At 46.8% G+C, this 12,919-nt stretch overlaps 7 non-coding genes and 4 pseudogenes across 7 annotated transcripts; all 11 read right to left on the bottom strand.

The window, feature by feature from the left end:
• Nucleotides 1–46: 46 nt before the first annotated feature.
• LOC141238595 (U2 spliceosomal RNA) lies at nt 47–237 on the bottom strand. The gene has a single exon (XR_012304051.1). It is a non-coding gene; the product is annotated as a U2 spliceosomal RNA (small nuclear RNA).
• A 1,118-nt stretch (nt 238–1,355) lies between these two features.
• On the bottom strand, nt 1,356–1,546 carry LOC141238594 (U2 spliceosomal RNA). Its single transcript, XR_012304050.1, has one exon. It is a non-coding gene; the product is annotated as a U2 spliceosomal RNA (small nuclear RNA).
• A 1,123-nt stretch (nt 1,547–2,669) lies between these two features.
• Nucleotides 2,670–2,860, bottom strand: LOC141238945 (U2 spliceosomal RNA). Its single transcript, XR_012304387.1, has one exon. It is a non-coding gene; the product is annotated as a U2 spliceosomal RNA (small nuclear RNA).
• Nucleotides 2,861–3,979: 1,119 nt separating this feature from the next.
• On the bottom strand, nt 3,980–4,170 carry LOC141238593 (U2 spliceosomal RNA). The gene has a single exon (XR_012304049.1). It is a non-coding gene; the product is annotated as a U2 spliceosomal RNA (small nuclear RNA).
• Nucleotides 4,171–5,292: 1,122 nt separating this feature from the next.
• Nucleotides 5,293–5,483, bottom strand: LOC141238592 (U2 spliceosomal RNA). Its single transcript, XR_012304048.1, has one exon. It is a non-coding gene; the product is annotated as a U2 spliceosomal RNA (small nuclear RNA).
• Nucleotides 5,484–6,601: 1,118 nt separating this feature from the next.
• On the bottom strand, nt 6,602–6,781 carry LOC141239045 (U2 spliceosomal RNA; annotated as a pseudogene).
• A 791-nt stretch (nt 6,782–7,572) lies between these two features.
• Nucleotides 7,573–7,662, bottom strand: LOC141239061 (U2 spliceosomal RNA; annotated as a pseudogene).
• Nucleotides 7,663–8,781: 1,119 nt separating this feature from the next.
• LOC141238591 (U2 spliceosomal RNA) lies at nt 8,782–8,972 on the bottom strand. Its single transcript, XR_012304047.1, has one exon. It is a non-coding gene; the product is annotated as a U2 spliceosomal RNA (small nuclear RNA).
• A 1,119-nt stretch (nt 8,973–10,091) lies between these two features.
• LOC141239037 (U2 spliceosomal RNA) lies at nt 10,092–10,271 on the bottom strand (annotated as a pseudogene).
• An 805-nt stretch (nt 10,272–11,076) lies between these two features.
• LOC141239057 (U2 spliceosomal RNA) lies at nt 11,077–11,152 on the bottom strand (annotated as a pseudogene).
• A 1,120-nt stretch (nt 11,153–12,272) lies between these two features.
• LOC141238935 (U2 spliceosomal RNA) lies at nt 12,273–12,463 on the bottom strand. Its single transcript, XR_012304378.1, has one exon. It is a non-coding gene; the product is annotated as a U2 spliceosomal RNA (small nuclear RNA).
• Between the last annotated feature and the right edge of the window lie 456 nt (nt 12,464–12,919).

Here is a 12,919-nt window from a genome sequence, read left to right as displayed (position 1 = left end):
AAAGCATTGAATTCAATTCTTTCTGATTTTAGAAACTGCATTAAAGAAGGGGTGCACCGGTCCTGGAGATACTGCAATACCAGGTCAATGCGTGGAGTGGACAGAGCAAGCTCTTTTTCCATCTCCCTGTTCTAAAAATCCATTTAATATATGGTCCCCAGATAGGGGACGTATCAGATATTAAACTGATAAGAACAGATACTACACTTGATCTTAGCCAAAAGGCCGAGAAGCGATAACCAGAATTGGTTTCCGACTACGGTGCCACCCAAGGATTCTGAAAAGTCCATTTGTGGAGATGGCCACCTGGACTCCCGTTAAGAAGACATGCTGTCAACCTCTAGATCCCTCACATGCCTGCACTTTTCGGCTTGCTGCTGCTGCAATCCACGCGTTTTAGATCTGCATAACTCCACCTCTTTTAGCACAGTACCCTCAACCCCCGGCTGTTCCCACCCGCCTCAACACCGTTGGAAGGGAGGAGAACCAATTAAGGCGGGGGGGGGGTGGAACGAGCAGCTGTCTACCCTTAGCAGGAGGGTTGCTGATTAATTACCTCTCCTGCTGCTGCTGCTGCTGCTGGCTGTCCAGCAGCAGACTGAAGGTGGCTGCTGCTGTGCGCAGGTATATAAAGGCTCAGAGCCTATTATGACACGCGCAGCCAGCGTTCCATTGCCACATTCCGTCTACTGCAGGCGGGATACCTGGATGGCTGAATGTCACTGAGAAGCTCACAGAGACCGCCATAAGCAACAGTTTAAAAGAATGCCACAGACTAATCAACCAAACTTTTTGGGTTGGTTTCTCTTTTATAGTCTGCAGGCATTAAATGAAAGAAGTCAGTGTTCCAGCAGAGGGAGACAACGTTTCAGAAAAGGCATTGTAGCAAACCAAAAAAGAAATTTTAAGCGCAGCAGAGTAACCAGCTCACATACCTGTTAGCTCAGGTGAGTTTAAAAGGCTGCTGTTGATAACAAGGGCATTTGCTAAATAGATGGTGTGTGTGCAACAATATACTGAAAGGTCAATTATATTGTGCAGCTTATCTCACCACCTGTAGTTATTTAGGTGAAAGCTCCAAAATGCTTGCCTAATATGTCTGTTTATCCAAAAGGAAGTATAGAGGGAGAGCTAGATAGATAGCATTGCATTACATTACATGGCAATGCAATGCACAGTTGCTGAAGTTGAACCAAAATGAGCTTGTCATCTGGCTTCTGCAACTTTTAACATGAAAAATGCAATGAGGAGAAGAAAAGCAAAGCCAAAGAGTCCATCCCAAAATCCGACAAACAAGCCAAATGAACAAAAAGCATTGAATTCAATTCTTTCTGATTTTAGAAACTGCATTAAAGAAGGGGTGCACCGGTCCTGGAGATACTGCAATACCAGGTCAATGCGTGGAGTGGACAGAGCAAGCTCTTTTTCCATCTCCCTGTTCTAAAAATCCATTTAATATATGGTCCCCAGATAGGGGACGTATCAGATATTAAACTGATAAGAACAGATACTACACTTGATCTTAGCCAAAAGGCCGAGAAGCGATAACCAGAATTGGTTTCCGACTACGGTGCCACCCAAGGATTCTGAAAAGTCCATTTGTGGAGATGGCCACCTGGACTCCCGTTAAGAAGACATGCTGTCAACCTCTAGATCCCTCACATGCCTGCACTTTTCGGCTTGCTGCTGCTGCAATCCACGCGTTTTAGATCTGCATAACTCCACCTCTTTTAGCACAGTACCCTCAACCCCCGGCTGTTCCCACCCGCCTCAACACCGTTGGAAGGGAGGAGAACCAATTGAGGCGGGGGGGGGAGGGGGTGGAACGAGCAGCTGTCTACCCTTAGCAGGAGGGTTGCTGATTAATTACCTCTCCTGCTGCTGCTGCTGCTGCTGGCTGTCCAGCAGCAGACTGAAGGTGGCTGCTGCTGTGCGCAGGTATATAAAGGCTCAGAGCCTATTATGACACGCGCAGCCAGCGTTCCATTGCCACATTCCGTCTACTGCAGGCGGGATACCTGGATGGCTGAATGTCACTGAGAAGCTCACAGAGACCGCCATAAGCAACAGTTTAAAAGAATGCCACAGACTAATCAACCAAACTTTTTGGGTTGGTTTCTCTTTTATAGTCTGCAGGCATTAAATGAAAGAAGTCAGTGTTCCAGCAGAGGGAGACAACGTTTCAGAAAAGGCATTGTAGCAAACCAAAAAAGAAATTTTAAGCGCAGCAGAGTAACCAGCTCACATACCTGTTAGCTCAGGTGAGTTTAAAAGGCTGCTGTTGATAACAAGGGCATTTGCTAAATAGATGGTGTGTGTGCAACAATATACTGAAAGGTCAATTATATTGTGCAGCTTATCTCACCACCTGTAGTTATTTAGGTGAAAGCTCCAAAATGCTTGCCTAATATGTCTGTTTATCCAAAAGGAAGTATAGAGGGAGAGCTAGATAGATAGCATTGCATTACATTACATGGCAATGCAATGCACAGTTGCTGAAGTTGAACCAAAATGAGCTTGTCATCTGGCTTCTGCAACTTTTAACATGAAAAATCCAATGAGGAGAAGAAAAGCAAAGCCAAAGAGTCCATCCCAAAATCCGACAAACAAGCCAAATGAGCAAAAAGCATTGAATTCAATTCTTTCTGATTTTAGAAACTGCATTAAAGAAGGGGTGCACCGGTCCTGGAGATACTGCAATACCAGGTCAATGCGTGGAGTGGACAGAGCAAGCTCTTTTTCCATCTCCCTGTTCTAAAAATCCATTTAATATATGGTCCCCAGATAGGGGACGTATCAGATATTAATCTGATAAGAACAGATACTACACTTGATCTTAGCCAAAAGGCCGAGAAGCGATAACCAGAATTGGTTTCCGACTACGGTGCCACCCAAGGATTCTGAAAAGTCCATTTGTGGAGATGGCCACCTGGACTCCCGTTAAGAAGACATGCTGTCAACCTCTAGATCCCTCACATGCCTGCACTTTTCGGCTTGCTGCTGCTGCAATCCACGCGTTTTAGATCTGCATAACTCCACCTCTTTTAGCACAGTACCCTCAACCCCCGGCTGTTCCCACCCGCCTCAACACCGTTGGAAGGGAGGAGAACCAATTAAGGCGGGGGGGGGGGGGGTGGAACGAGCAGCTGTCTACCCTTAGCAGGAGGGTTGCTGATTAATTACCTCTCTTGCTGCTGCTGCTGCTGGCTGTCCAGCAGCAGACTGAAGGTGGCTGCTGCTGTGCGCAGGTATATAAAGGCTCAGAGCCTATTATGACACGCGCAGCCAGCGTTCCATTGCCACATTCCGTCTACTGCAGGCGGGATACCTGGATGGCTGAATGTCACTGAGAAGCTCACAGAGACCGCCATAAGCAACAGTTTAAAAGAATGCCACAGACTAATCAACCAAACTTTTTGGGTTGGTTTCTCTTTTATAGTCTGCAGGCATTAAATGAAAGAAGTCAGTGTTCCAGCAGAGGGAGACAACGTTTCAGAAAAGGCATTGTAGCAAACCAAAAAAGAAATTTTAAGCGCAGCAGAGTAACCAGCTCACATACCTGTTAGCTCAGGTGAGTTTAAAAGGCTGCTGTTGATAACAAGGGCATTTGCTAAATAGATGGTGTGTGTGCAACAATATACTGAAAGGTCAATTATATTGTGCAGCTTATCTCACCACCTGTAGTTATTTAGGTGAAAGCTCCAAAATGCTTGCCTAATATGTCTGTTTATCCAAAAGGAAGTATAGAGGGAGAGCTAGATAGATAGCATTGCATTACATTACATGGCAATGCAATGCACAGTTGCTGAAGCTGAACCAAAATGAGCTTGTCATCTGGCTTCTGCAACTTTTAACATGAAAAATCCAATGAGGAGAAGAAAAGCAAAGCCAAAGAGTCCATCCCAAAATCCGACAAACAAGCCAAATGAACAAAAAGCATTGAATTCAATTCTTTCTGATTTTAGAAACTGCATTAAAGAAGGGGTGCACCGGTCCTGGAGATACTGCAATACCAGGTCAATGCGTGGAGTGGACAGAGCAAGCTCTTTTTCCATCTCCCTGTTCTAAAAATCCATTTAATATATGGTCCCCAGATAGGGGACGTATCAGATATTAAACTGATAAGAACAGATACTACACTTGATCTTAGCCAAAAGGCCGAGAAGCGATAACCAGAATTGGTTTCCGACTACGGTGCCACCCAAGGATTCTGAAAAGTCCATTTGTGGAGATGGCCACCTGGACTCCCGTTAAGAAGACATGCTGTCAACCTCTAGATCCCTCACATGCCTGCACTTTTCGGCTTGCTGCTGCTGCAATCCACGCGTTTTAGATCTGCATAACTCCACCTCTTTTAGCACAGTACCCTCAACCCCCGGCTGTTCCCACCCGCCTCAACACCGTTGGAAGGGAGGAGAACCAATTAAGGCGGGGGCGGGGGGGGGGGTGGAACGAGCAGCTGTCTACCCTTAGCAGGAGGGTTGCTGATTAATTACCTCTCCTGCTGCTGCTGCTGCTGGCTGTCCAGCAGCAGACTGAAGGTGGCTGCTGCTGTGCGCAGGTATATAAAGGCTCAGAGCCTATTATGACACGCGCAGCCAGCGTTCCATTGCCACATTCCGTCTACTGCAGGCGGGATACCTGGATGGCTGAATGTCACTGAGAAGCTCACAGAGACCGCCATAAGCAACAGTTTAAAAGAATGCCACAGACTAATCAACCAAACTTTTTGGGTTGGTTTCTCTTTTATAGTCTGCAGGCATTAAATGAAAGAAGTCAGTGTTCCAGCAGAGGGAGACAACGTTTCAGAAAAGGTATTGTAGCAAACCAAAAAAGAAATTTTAAGCGCAGCAGAGTAACCAGCTCACATACCTGTTAGCTCAGGTGAGTTTAAAAGGCTGCTGTTGATAACAAGGGCATTTGCTAAATAGATGGTGTGTGTGCAACAATATACTGAAAGGTCAATTATATTGTGCAGCTTATCTCACCACCTGTAGTTATTTAGGTGAAAGCTCCAAAATGCTTGCCTAATATGTCTGTTTATCCAAAAGGAAGTATAGAGGGAGAGCTAGATAGATAGCATTGCGTTACATTACATGGCAATGCAATGCACAGTTGCTGAAGTTGAACCAAAATGAGCTTGTCATCTGGCTTCTGCAACTTTTAACATGAAAAATCCAATGAGGAGAAGAAAAGCAAAGCCAAAGAGTCAATCCCAAAATCCGACAAACAAGCCAAATGAACAAAAAGCATTGAATTCAATTCTTTCTGATTTTAGAAACTGCATTAAAGAAGGGGTGCACCGGTCCTGGAGATACTGCAATACCAGGTCAATGCGTGGAGTGGACAGAGCAAGCTCTTTTTCCATCTCCCTGTTCTAAAAATCCATTTAATATATGGTCCCCAGATAGGGGACGTATCAGATATTAAACTGATAAGAACAGATACTACACTTGATCTTAGCCAAAAGGCCGAGAAGCGATAACCAGAATTGGTTTCCGACTACGGTGCCACCCAAGGATTCTGAAAAGTCCATTTGTGGAGATGGCCACCTGGACTCCCGTTAAGAAGACATGCTGTCAACCTCTAGATCCCTCACATGCCTGCACTTTTCGGCTTGCTGCTGCTGCAATCCACGCGTTTTAGATCTGCATAACTCCACCTCTTTTAGCACAGTACCCTCAACCCCCGGCTGTTCCCACCCGCCTCAACACCGTTGGAAGGGAGGAGAACCAATTAAGGCGGGGGGGGGGTGGAACGAGCAGCTGTCTACCCTTAGCAGGAGGGTTGCTGATTAATTACCTCTCCTGCTGCTGCTGCTGCTGCTGGCTGTCCAGCAGCAGACTGAAGGTGGCTGCTGCTGTGCGCAGGTATATAAAGGCTCAGAGCCTATTATGACACGCGCAGCCAGCGTTCCATTGCCACATTCCGTCTACTGCAGGCGGGATACCTGGATGGCTGAATGTCACTGAGAAGCTCACAGAGACCGCCATAAGCAACAGTTTAAAAGAATGCCACAGACTAATCATCCAAACTTTTTGGGTTGGTTTCTCTTTTATAGTCTGCAGGCATTAAATGAAAGAAGTCAGTGTTCCAGCAGAGGGAGACAACGTTTCAGAAAAGGCATTGTAGCAAACCAAAAAAGAAATTTTAAGCGCAGCAGAGTAACCAGCTCACATACCTGTTAGCTCAGGTGAGTTTAAAAGGCTGCTGTTGATAACAAGGGCATTTGCTAAATAGATGGTGTGTGTGCAACAATATACTGAAAGGTCAATTATATTGTGCAGCTTATCTCACCACCTGTAGTTATTTAGGTGAAAGCTCCAAAATGCTTGCCTAATATGTCTGTTTATCCAAAAGGAAGTATAGAGGGAGAGCTAGATAGATAGCATTGCATTACATTACATGGCAATGCAATGCACAGTTGCTGAAGTTGAACCAAAATGAGCTTGTCATCTGGCTTCTGCAACTTTTAACATGAAAAATCCAATGAGGAGAAGAAAAGCAAAGCCAAAGAGTCCATCCCAAAATCCGACAAACAAGCCAAATGAACAAAAAGCATTGAATTCAATTCTTTCTGATTTTAGAAACTGCATTAAAGAAGGGGTGCACCGGTCCTGGAGATACTGCAATACCAGGTCAATGCGTGGAGTGGACAGAGCAAGCTCTTTTTCCATCTCCCTGTTCTAAAAATCCATTTAATATATGGTCCCCAGATAGGGGACGTATCAGATATTTAACTGATAAGAACAGATTTTTTCTATCGAAAGCCCGAATTCGTGTACAAAACCCGAGTGCGCTTAAAAAAGTGACAAGTGCCACAAAAAAAGTGCACTAGGATGCTGGTCTTCTTGAAACCCTCTCCAAAAGGAGAAGGGTCCCCCAAACCATTCCCCGTCCCTCCGAGCCAAAAGGCCACAGCGAGGAACAGGGACAAAAAGCCACCTCCAGCCGAAGCCAGAGGCGACCCAATCTTACCCCCAGCACCTGCCCGAGTTCTCACCCGAGCAAGGCACTGGGAGCCAAAGACTGTGCTCCCCTCCCGGAAGAGGGGAGCCAACAACGCTCTCCTCCCGAAAGAGGAGAGCCAGGGGGGTTCAGGGGGGAGCGGAACCTGATGGCCACACACTCCCCCCCTAGACCTGCCAAGAGAGGAACCCGTAAGGGAACCGCATCCCGACAAAATCCTAGTAGGACATGACACACGTGAATAAGTGGACACACAGTGACAAAGAAATTAAATAAATAGTGAAGGTTTCACAGTATAATACTGCCCGGACCTTCGACCGGGAATTGAAAAATTCCCCATCCTAAGGCCAGAAGGCCCGGAATAAGGGTGTGTGCGAAGAAAGAAAATTTGAAGTGCTTGTGCAAATGTGCCATAAACTCAAGTGGGGTTCCCAATCCCAGTGAGTTAAGGCACCCCAGGGTCACCACTCCTGGGGCACTTCACACTTCGGGCTTTCGATCTTCCCCGGCCCAATGGCGTCGATCCTGGGGGGCCATGCTTTCCACCAGATGACTATATTAGCCACCTGGCGTACTAACAAGCGCCTAAACCCCAGTGTGCACAATGTATCAATCTACTAGGGCGGCCAACATCCAAAACCGCCTTTTCGAAAGATACTACACTTGATCTTAGCCAAAAGGCCGAGAAGCGATAACCAGAATTGGTTTCCGACTACGGTGCCACCCAAGGATTCTGAAAAGTCCATTTGTGGAGATGGCCACCTGGACTCCCGTTAAGAAGACATGCTGTCAACCTCTAGATCCCTCACATGCCTGCACTTTTCGGCTTGCTGCTGCTGCAATCCACGCGTTTTAGATCTGCATAACTCCACCTCTTTTAGCACAGTACCCTCAACCCCCGGCTGTTCCCACCCGCCTCAACACCGTTGGAAGGGAGGATAACCAATTAAGGCGGGGGGGGGGGTGGAACGAGCAGCTGTCTACCCTTAGCAGGAGGGTTGCTGATTAATTACCTCTCCTGCTGCTGCTGCTGCTGCTGGCTGTCCAGCAGCAGACTGAAGGTGGCTGCTGCTGTGCGCAGGTATATAAAGGCTCAGAGCCTATTATGACACGCGCAGCCAGCGTTCCATTGCCACATTCCGTCTACTGCAGGCGGGATACCTGGATGGCTGAATGTCACTGAGAAGCTCACAGAGACCGCCATAAGCAACAGTTTAAAAGAATGCCACAGACTAATCAACCAAACTTTTTGGGTTGGTTTCTCTTTTATAGTCTGCAGGCATTAAATGAAAGAAGTCAGTGTTCCAGCAGAGGGAGACAACGTTTCAGAAAAGGCATTGTAGCAAACCAAAAAAGAAATTTTAAGCGCAGCAGAGTAACCAGCTCACATACCTGTTAGCTCAGGTGAGTTTAAAAGGCTGCTGTTGATAACAAGGGCATTTGCTAAATAGATGGTGTGTGTGCAACAATATACTGAAAGGTCAATTATATTGTGCAGCTTATCTCACCACCTGTAGTTATTTAGGTGAAAGCTCCAAAATGCTTGCCTAATATGTCTGTTTATCCAAAAGGAAGTATAGAGGGAGAGCTAGATAGATAGCATTGCATTACATTACATGGCAATGCAATGCACAGTTGCTGAAGTTGAACCAAAATGAGCTTGTCATCTGGCTTCTGCAACTTTTAACATGAAAAATCCAATGAGGAGAAGAAAAGCAAAGCCAAAGAGTCCATCCCAAAATCCGACAAACAAGCCAAATGAACAAAAAGCATTGAATTCAATTCTTTCTGATTTTAGAAACTGCATTAAAGAAGGGGTGCACCGGTCCTGGAGATACTGCAATACCAGGTCAATGCGTGGAGTGGACAGAGCAAGCTCTTTTTCCATCTCCCTGTTCTAAAAATCCATTTAATATATGGTCCCCAGATAGGGGACGTATCAGATATTAAACTGATAAGAACAGATACTACACTTGATCTTAGCCAAAAGGCCGAGAAGCGATAACCAGAATTGGTTTCCGACTACGGTGCCACCCAAGGATTCTGAAAAGTCCATTTGTGGAGATGGCCACCTGGACTCCCGTTAAGAAGACATGCTGTCAACCTCTAGATCCCTCACATGCCTGCACTTTTCGGCTTGCTGCTGCTGCAATCCACGCGTTTTAGATCTGCATAACTCCACCTCTTTTAGCACAGTACCCTCAACCCCCGGCTGTTCCCACCCGCCTCAACACCGTTGGAAGGGAGGAGAACCAATTAAGGCGGGGGGGGGGGTGGAACGAGCAGCTGTCTACCCTTAGCAGGAGGGTTGCTGATTAATTACCTCTCCTGCTGCTGCTGCTGCTGCTGGCTGTCCAGCAGCAGACTGAAGGTGGCTGCTGCTGTGCGCAGGTATATAAAGGCTCAGAGCCTATTATGACACGCGCAGCCAGCGTTCCATTGCCACATTCCGTCTACTGCAGGCGGGATACCTGGATGGCTGAATGTCACTGAGAAGCTCACAGAGACCGCCATAAGCAACAGTTTAAAAGAATGCCACAGACTAATCAACCAAACTTTTTGGGTTGGTTTCTCTTTTATAGTCTGCAGGCATTAAATGAAAGAAGTCAGTGTTCCAGCAGAGGGAGACAACGTTTCAGAAAAGGCATTGTAGCAAACCAAAAAAGAAATTTTAAGCGCAGCAGAGTAACCAGCTCACATACCTGTTAGCTCAGGTGAGTTTAAAAGGCTGCTGTTGATAACAAGGGCATTTGCTAAATAGATGGTGTGTGTGCAACAATATACTGAAAGGTCAATTATATTGTGCAGCTTATCTCACCACCTGTAGTTATTTAGGTGAAAGCTCCAAAATGCTTGCCTAATATGTCTGTTTATCCAAAAGGAAGTATAGAGGGAGAGCTAGATAGATAGCATTGCATTACATTACATGGCAATGCAATGCACAGTTGCTGAAGTTGAACCAAAATGAGCTTGTCATCTGGCTTCTGCAACTTTTAACATGAAAAATCCAATGAGGAGAAGAAAAGCAAAGCCAAAGAGTCCATCCCAAAATCCGACAAACAAGCCAAATGAACAAAAAGCATTGAATTCAATTCTTTCTGATTTTAGAAACTGCATTAAAGAAGGGGTGCACCGGTCCTGGAGATACTGCAATACCAGGTCAATGCGTGGAGTGGACAGAGCAAGCTCTTTTTCCATCTCCCTGTTCTAAAAATCCATTTAATATATGGTCCCCAGATAGGGGACGTATCAGATATTAAACTGATAAGAACAGATTTTTTCTATCGAAAGCCCGAATTCGTGTACAAAACCCGAGTGCGCTTAAAAAAGTGACAAGTGCCACAAAAAAAGTGCACTAGGATGCTGGTCTTCTTGAAACCCTCTCCAAAAGGAGAAGGGTCCCCCAAACCATTCCCCGTCCCTCCGAGCCAAAAGGCCACAGCGAGGAACAGGGACAAAAAGCCACCTCCAGCCGAAGCCAGAGGCGACCCAATCTTACCCCCAGCACCTGCCCGAGTTCTCACCCGAGCAAGGCACTGGGAGCCAAAGACTGTGCTCCCCTCCCGGAAGAGGGGAGCCAACAACGCTCTCCTCCCGAAAGAGGAGAGCCAGGGGGGTTCAGGGGGGAGCGGAACCTGATGGCCACACACTCCCCCCCTAGACCTGCCAAGAGAGGAACCCGTAAGGGAACCGCATCCCGACAAAATCCTAGTAGGACGTGACACACGTGAATAAGTGGACACACAGTGACAAAGAAATTAAATAAATAGTGAAGGTTTCACAGTATAATACTGCCCGGACCTTCGACCGGGAATTGAAAAATTCCCCATCCTAAGGCCAGAAGGCCCGGAATAAGGGTGTGTGCGAAGAAAGAAAATTTGAAGTGCTTGTGCAAATGTGCCATAAACTCAAGTGGGGTTCCCAATCCCAGTGAGTTAAGGCACCCCAGGGTCACCACTCCTGGGGCACTTCACACTTCGGGCTTTCGATCTTCCCCGGCCCAATGGCGTCGATCCTGGGGGGCCATGCTTTCCACCAGATGACTATATTAGCCACCTGGCGTACTAACAAGCGCCTAAACCCCAGTGTGCACAATGTATCAATCTACTAGGGTGGCCAACATCCAAAACCGCCTTTTCGAAAGATACTACACTTGATCTTAGCCAAAAGGCCGAGAAGCGATAACCAGAATTGGTTTCCGACTACGGTGCCACCCAAGGATTCTGAAAAGTCCATTTGTGGAGATGGCCACCTGGACTCCCGTTAAGAAGACATGCTGTCAACCTCTAGATCCCTCACATGCCTGCACTTTTCGGCTTGCTGCTGCTGCAATCCACGCGTTTTAGATCTGCATAACTCCACCTCTTTTAGCACAGTACCCTCAACCCCCGGCTGTTCCCATCCGCCTCAACACCGTTGGAAGGGAGGAGAACCAATTAAGGCGGGGGGGGGGGGTGGAATGAGCAGCTGTCTACCCTTAGCAGGAGGGTTGCTGATTAATTACCTCTCCTGCTGCTGCTGCTGCTGCTGGCTGTCCAGCAGCAGACTGAAGGTGGCTGCTGCTGTGCGCAGGTATATAAAGGCTCAGAGCCTATTATGACACGCGCAGCCAGCGTTCCATTGCCACATTCCGTCTACTGCAGGCGGGATACCTGGATGGCTGAATGTCACTGAGAAGCTCACAGAGACCGCCATAAGCAACAGTTTAAAAGAATGCCACAGACTAATCAACCAAACTTTTTGGGTTGGTTTCTCTTTTATAGTCTGCAGGCATTAAATGAAAGAAGTCAGTGTTCCAGCAGAGGGAGACAACGTTTCAGAAAAGGCATTGTAGCAAACCAAAAAAGAAATTTTAAGCGCAGCAGAGTAACCAGCGCACATACCTGTTAGCTCAGGTGAGTTTAAAAGGCTGCTGTTGATAACAAGGGCATTTGCTAAATAGATGGTGTGTGTGCAACAATATACTGAAAGGTCAATTATATTGTGCAGCTTATCTCACCACCTGTAGTTATTTAGGTGAAAGCTCCAAAATGCTTGCCTAATATGTCTGTTTTTCCAAAAGGAAGTATAGAGGGAGAGCTAGATAGATAGCATTGCATTACATTACATGGCAATGCAATGCACAGTTGCTGAAGTTGAACCAAAATGAGCTTGTCATCTGGCTTCTGCAACTTTGAACATGAAAAATCCAATGAGGAGAAGAAAAGCGAAGCCAAAGAGTCCATCCCAAAAGCCGACAAACAAGCAAAATGAACAAAAAACATTGAATTCAATTCTTTCTGATTTTAGAAACTGCATTAAAGAAGGGGTGCACCGGTCCTGGAGATACTGCAATACCAGGTCAATGCGTGGAGTGGACAGAGCAAGCTCTTTTTCCATCCCCCTGTTCTAAAAATCCATTTAATATATGGTCCCCAGATAGGGGACGTATCAGATATTAAACTGATAAGAACAGATACTACACTTGATCTTAGCCAAAAGGCCGAGAAGCGATAACCAGAATTGGTTTCCGACTACGGTGCCACCCAAGGATTCTGAAAAGTCCATTTGTGGAGATGGCCACCTGGACTCCCGTTAAGAAGACATGCTGTCAACCTCTAGATCCCTCACATGCCTGCACTTTTCGGCTTGCTGCTGCTGCAATCCACGCGTTTTAGATCTGCATAACTCCACCTCTTTTAGCACAGTACCCTCAACCCCCGGCTGTTCCCACCCGCCTCAACACCGTTGGAAGGGAGGAGAACCAATTAAGGCGGGGGCGGGGGGGGGGGGGGGTTGGAACGAGCAGCTGTCTACCCTTAGCAGGAGGGTTGCTGATTAATTACCTCTCCTGCTGCTGCTGCTGCTGGCTGTCCAGCAGCAGACTGAAGGTGGCTGCTGCTGTGCGCAGGTATATAAAGGCTCAGAGCCTATTATGACACGCGCAGCCAGCGTTCCATTGCCACATTCC

This window comes from Phyllobates terribilis, unplaced genomic scaffold (genome assembly GCF_046119375.1).
Source record: "Phyllobates terribilis strain yellow unplaced genomic scaffold, ASM4611937v1 Scaffold_763__1_contigs__length_703860, whole genome shotgun sequence".
Classification (NCBI taxonomy): Eukaryota; Metazoa; Chordata; class Amphibia; order Anura; family Dendrobatidae; genus Phyllobates; species Phyllobates terribilis.
This window is presented reverse-complemented; position numbering and strand designations above follow the sequence as displayed.